Below are 5684 nucleotides of genomic sequence, written 5' to 3'. Positions count from 1 at the left end.
TAATATTTAAAATCTCAAATACTTGGGAGTTGAAATTACTACTTGTAGCTGAAAGGGACGCATTTGCTTCCTAGTTGCATTCCCTCATAGCCCCAATTGCTCTACTCCAACTTGCTACTCAAAGATAACCAGAGGGGAAGACTAAACTTCAAAATAAATGGCTTTCCTAGCTTTACGCTGACCTTTGGAGAAACGAATTCGTGATTAAGAATATATGCCAGCGGTTTTTGTAGTGGGGTTGGGAAGAGTACAAGAATGAAGAATGAAGACATCTTGCCTTTCGCCAGGCAGGAATAGAAGGTGGGAGTGAGGTGGGCTGGATTTCAACTCTGCCCGCAGTCAGCACAGCCAACTCCGCCACTGTGCTGATGAACTCCACCGCACCTCCCGCAGTCTCTGCTCTCTCCCCAGTGGGAGGATACAGTGATACAGCAGTGCCTATCCCACGCAACTGATTAAAGGAAATACAGAGTTCCCACCAACACATAAACCTCTCAAAACTGCTGGTTATATCCATGAGTATCATGTGTTTTCCCTTCCTTCAAATATTTTTGAAAAATCTGTATCACCTGTATATTTGAGACTATGAGGTATACTAGACAAGGCCTATCAAAAGCAAAGATTTCCCCCATGATTTTACAGTAGGCTTGTGTTATTAAAGCTGAAAAAGAGGGCCCAGCACGGTGGCCTAGTGGCTAAAGGAAGATCTTCTGTCCACTGTTTTGCTCCCCAAGCGACCACAATGGCCAGTGCTGAGCCGATCCAAACCCAGGAGCCCAGATCCTCTTCTGGGTCTCTTACGCGGGTGCAGGGTCCCAAGGTTTTGGGCCAACCTTCACTGCTTTCCCAGGCCACAAGCAAGGAGCTGGATGGGAAGGGGGGCTGCTGGGGTTAGAACTGGAGCCCATATGGGATCCTGGGGCATTCAAAGCGAAGACTTTAGCCGCCAGGCCACCACGCTGGGCCCAAGATTTATTTGTTTTTATTGGAAAGGCAAATATACAGAGAGGAGTAGTGAGAGAGAGGAAGATCTTTCATCCACTGATTCACTCCCCAAGTAGCCACAATGACCAGAACTGAGTTCATCTGATCCCAGAAGCCTGAAGCTTCTTCTGGGTCTCCCAAGCAAATTCAGGATCCCAAAGCTTCGGGCCGTTCTCAACCTCTTTACCAGACCACAAATAGTGGCTGGATGAGAAGTGGAGCCAATGGATTTAGAACCAGCGCCCACATGGGATCCTGGTGTGTGCAAGACAAGGACTTTTGCTGCCCTGCTACCATGCCAGGCCTAGGTCCCAAGGTTTGGGGCTGTCCTCGACTGCTTTCCCAGGCCACAAGCAGGGAGCTGGATGGGAAGAGGAACAGCCAAGACATGAACCGATGCCCATATGGGATCCCAGCACTTACAAGATGAGAATTTAGGCACTGAGCCATCGCACCAGGCCCGAGAACCAGAAATTAACAAGAACATTCTGTACTTTGGAAACAAAGATGGGTGGCGAGTTTCGGGATGTGTGCATGCATGGGCACCAGATCAGCTGCCTGGCATAAGTGATGAATCCCAGCTTTTTTTTTTTTTCTGGAAGAACAAAAAAGAAGGTTTGGAGAACACCACAGCAGGCACCCAACAGGTCCTGAAGAGCAGAGGGAGGAGCCCCCTAACCAACCCTCCTTTCAGGCATGTCTCTAACCTGGGCACTAACGACGCACTGCAGGTCCCCGCCAGTGAATGAAGACCATTAGACTTTCTCTGAGAACTCTAACACACCAGACAAGAGACATGTAGGGATGTGCCTATGGCCTTGCAAATCCTGGCTTTTTTGCATAATGGGGATGTCAATAACTTTCCTGTTTAACACTGATACAATCAAAGTGTTTATAATCCAGGCCACATTCAATTTTCCCCAATTATCCTAGTAATATCAATTTGTTTTTTTCAGACTTTGTATTTTGTGGTCATGTCACTTTCTTGTTCTGTAATTAGAATAGTCCCCTCATCTTTGCGTGTGGCTTCATTGACATTGACCTTCAGTTCAGCTCAGCCCATTTGTCTTACTGAAAGCTGCAAGGATAAATCAGGTTGACAACATTTTTTTAAAAACTGGTTTAGAAAGCCAGGGAGGTAGGGAGGGCTTTTGGCCTAGTGGGTAAGACAGTCAAGTGCCACAAATGCCACATTGGGGCTTGGTGGGGTGGGGTTGGGGCCAGGTCTCATTCATGGCTCCTGTTCCTAACTCCAGCTTTCTGCTTAGGCAGACCCCATGGGAAAATGCAGTACGTGAGGCACAGTGCTTATGAACTTGGGCCATGCAGCTGCATCTGGACTACATTATGCAGCTGACATTGTGTTCCACTGCATTGGACTGTGGTTTGCAATGTGGGTTTCCCATGTCGAAGTGTTGGTTGGGAGTGTTATCTACTTTCGCCATGAATCCAAGATGCCAAACACAGTGAGTCATGCAGGTGTTTTCTCCAGCAAGGAGAGACAGCCGCAGGGAAGGGAGAAAAGCACAGCAGAGGAAGATGGCTGCAGAGAGGGAGAGAAGGCAGAGAGAAAGAGGAACAGAGAAATGCTGTCATAGGGATAGGAGGGGTCTCTAAGGGAAGAGACAGAGAGCCGCCAGGCACATTGGAGGTGCTTTGGGGGGGAGTGGGGGGGGGACGGAGCCATAAGGGATTGGCGGAGAGGGCCGTCAGGTACCATGCTGTGAGGTTAAAGCATATTGGTGGACATAAAATTTGACCCGAAAGGGCAGGAACCTGTAAACTGAGACCTAGGGAAAGCAGATATTCCAAATGGTGTCAAGTCTGAAATGGTCATTCTTATCAATTTTGAAAGGGATGATGGTCAGGTCAGTCATCATGGGGAGGACAGTGTTCTATGGCCTACATGCTTGGGCCCCTGACACTTTTGTGGGAGACCAGGATGTAGTTCTGGCTCTAGGCTTTGGGCTGTCTCAGACCTGGCTGTAGCAGCCATGTGGGGAGGGACCCAGTAGATGGAAGCCCTTTCTCCCTCCCTCTCTGTCACTCTGCCTTTCAAATAAAATAAATCCTCTAATGTAAACATAAAGTCTATTTTTCAATGCTTTGTATCTTCCATTATGTCTGCTACTAGTAAGTAGCACTTCTGGAATAGAAAATGTAGAATCTCTGATCTCCAACAGCTTAATTGAGATGAAATTAGTAAAATATATAAGACAAGATGGAATCAAGGTGTGATAGTTCAACAGCTAAATCCTCACTTTGCAAGCACCAAGAGCCCATATGCGCACTGGCTCGTGTCCTGGCTGCTCCACTTCCCATCCAGCTCCCTGCTTGTGGCCTGGGAAAGCAGTTGAGGATGGCCCAAACCTTGGGACCCTGCATCCATGTGGGAGACATGGAAGAAGCTCCTGACTTCGGATCAGCTCAACTCTAGCCATTGTGGCCACTTGGGGAGTGAACCAGCAGATGGAAGGTCTTCCTTTTCTTTCTATAAATCTGATCTGCCTTTCCAATGTAGTGAGGTAGGCAGCTTGTCACCTGGAATGTGAAAGGGGAGGTATTGCATTATTGTGTAACCACTCCCCGCACAAGCCCTTATAAAGGACCATGATAGGCAGGGGCTCGCTCTGTTGGTCCGAGCTTCCTTCACTCTTGTACTCTGACTCTTGGCCTCCCCAATACCTGCTTGCTCTGTGGCTTCCTGAGGACAGACTCTAAGGACAGATAGCCCCTGAACATAGCCCCTGTGTGTCTATATTCCTCTGTTCACTGCTTGGGCAGGACAGTGAAGATAGCAATGCGAAGATGCTTTGTATTTTTAACTTGTGTACTTTCAAGAGTTCCAGGAGAGATGAGGCCTAGTAGTAATGTAACGTGGGCAGAGAAGCCAGGGAAAGATGAGAGCCTGCAGCTTTGTAAGTGTGCCCAGGTTATTCGCTTAGGATAACTTATATTGCTGGGGAAACTAGGACATAGGTTGTCAGTTTAACAGATGGACTTCAGGGTAATGACCATTTGTTCCTCTTGGGGTTTCGAATGACTGGATTGCTATATGGACTTGTGATTTGCTATTTCTAGTGGGCTCTGTTATCACCAAGCTTGGTTAATGAAGATTCCTTAATAAACCTTAGACTTGTCTGGCATGACATTGCTCTTACCCTTCAACATTCAATAAACAAATGTTTAAAAAAAAGTCAAATCGGCCCAAAGCTTTGGGACCCTGTACCTGTGTGAGAATCCTGGAAGAGGCTCCTGGCTTCAGATTGGCTCAGCTTCAGCCGTTGCAGTCATTTGGGGAGTGAACCATGGGACGGAAGATCTTCCTCTCTGTCTCCCCTCTTCTCTGTATATCTGCCTTTCCAATAAAAATAAATAAATCTTAAAAAAATAAATAAATAAATAAGTCAAATCAAGTACTGTTAACCTGAGTGAGCACAAAATTCATGTTGGGGGCCAGCATCATGGCATAGTGTGCTAAGCCACCACCTGCCATCCCACCATCCCATATAGGCACCAGTTCTAGTCCCTGCTGTTTCACTTACAACCTACTTATGCATCTGGGAGAGCAGCAAGGAAGATGGCCCAATTGGCACCCTAGTGGGAGACCCAAATGGCCTTCCCAGATCCTGGCCTCAGTGGGGCCATTGCAGCTTTTTGGGATGTGGACCACAGATAAAAAATTTTCTCTCTTTGCGTGTCTCTCCCTCTATTTAAGTAACTCTGCCTTTTGGGTAAATAAATAAAGTTTATTTTTTTTAAGATTTATTTTATTTTTACTACAAAGTCAGATATACTGAGAGGAGGAGAGACAGAGAGGAAGTGGAGCTGCCGGGATTAGAACCAGCGGCCATATGGGATCAAGGTGAGGAGGACCTTAGCCACTAGGCCACGCCGCCGAGCCCAATAAATAAAGTTTTACAAAAATAAACTTCACACTGACAGGAGCAGAAAAGACTGGCATTACTTCAGACAGACAAGACCAGCTGAGAAAAGGCATGATATCATACCAGGGTAAGAGAGGGCAGCGGGGAACAAACAGCAAATATGGGGGCGGGGTCGGATGAGAGTGGCTTAAACTCAGGTAAGAGCCCGGAGACCTCAGCAGGAAGTGAAGGGAGCCATTTTAGTTTCTGTCACTGGGTTTAGACAAAAAAAAAACTAGGTGTCCAGGCTGTGCCTAAACAACCGCCCCCAACACACGCGCGCGCGCGCACACACACACACACACACACACACACACACACAAGGGCTTTTTCATGGAAAAGCGGTCATTTACTGTGAGTTCATTTAAACCTGAGGATCTTCAGCGACAAAAATTCCAAGGGTTGCCCTCCTCCCCCACCTCCACCTCGCCCCCGCCTCCTCGCGCCGCACCCCTGCTGGGTAAATCGCAGTCTAGACTCATCCTGTAAATAGTGAGTTCCCCAAGTTTCACCAAAGTGTCTGCGGATTATAAGGTTGGGGCCAGGCCTGGTTTTACCGAGAAAACAACAACAACAACAACAACAACAACAAAAGATGGGGAAAGGCTGAGAGCGAAAGGCAGGTGCGCGAGGGGAGCACGGCGGCCGCGGACCCCGCGGCGGGGTCGGGGGTCGGGAGGCCCCCAGCAGCCCCCCAGCCCCGCGCCCGCCCGGGGCCGCAGCTGCGGGCGCGCCGCGTGTGCTCGTGGGCGGGGCGGCCGGCGCGGCCAATCC

General features: G+C 48.5%; 1 non-coding gene across 1 annotated transcript; it reads right to left on the bottom strand.

Moving 5' to 3' along the window:
* Window positions 1-1678: 1678 nt before the first annotated feature.
* Window positions 1679-1804, bottom strand: LOC118759359 (small nucleolar RNA SNORA3/SNORA45 family). Its single transcript, XR_004996151.2, has one exon. It is a non-coding gene; the product is annotated as a small nucleolar RNA SNORA3/SNORA45 family (small nucleolar RNA).
* Window positions 1805-5684: the final 3880 nt, after the last annotated feature.

Source organism: Ochotona princeps, chromosome 6, assembly GCF_030435755.1.
Source record: "Ochotona princeps isolate mOchPri1 chromosome 6, mOchPri1.hap1, whole genome shotgun sequence".
Lineage (NCBI taxonomy): Eukaryota > Metazoa > Chordata > Mammalia > Lagomorpha > Ochotonidae > Ochotona > Ochotona princeps.
The sequence above is the reverse complement of the archived record's forward strand: the minus strand, read 5'-3'. Positions and strand labels throughout refer to the sequence as shown.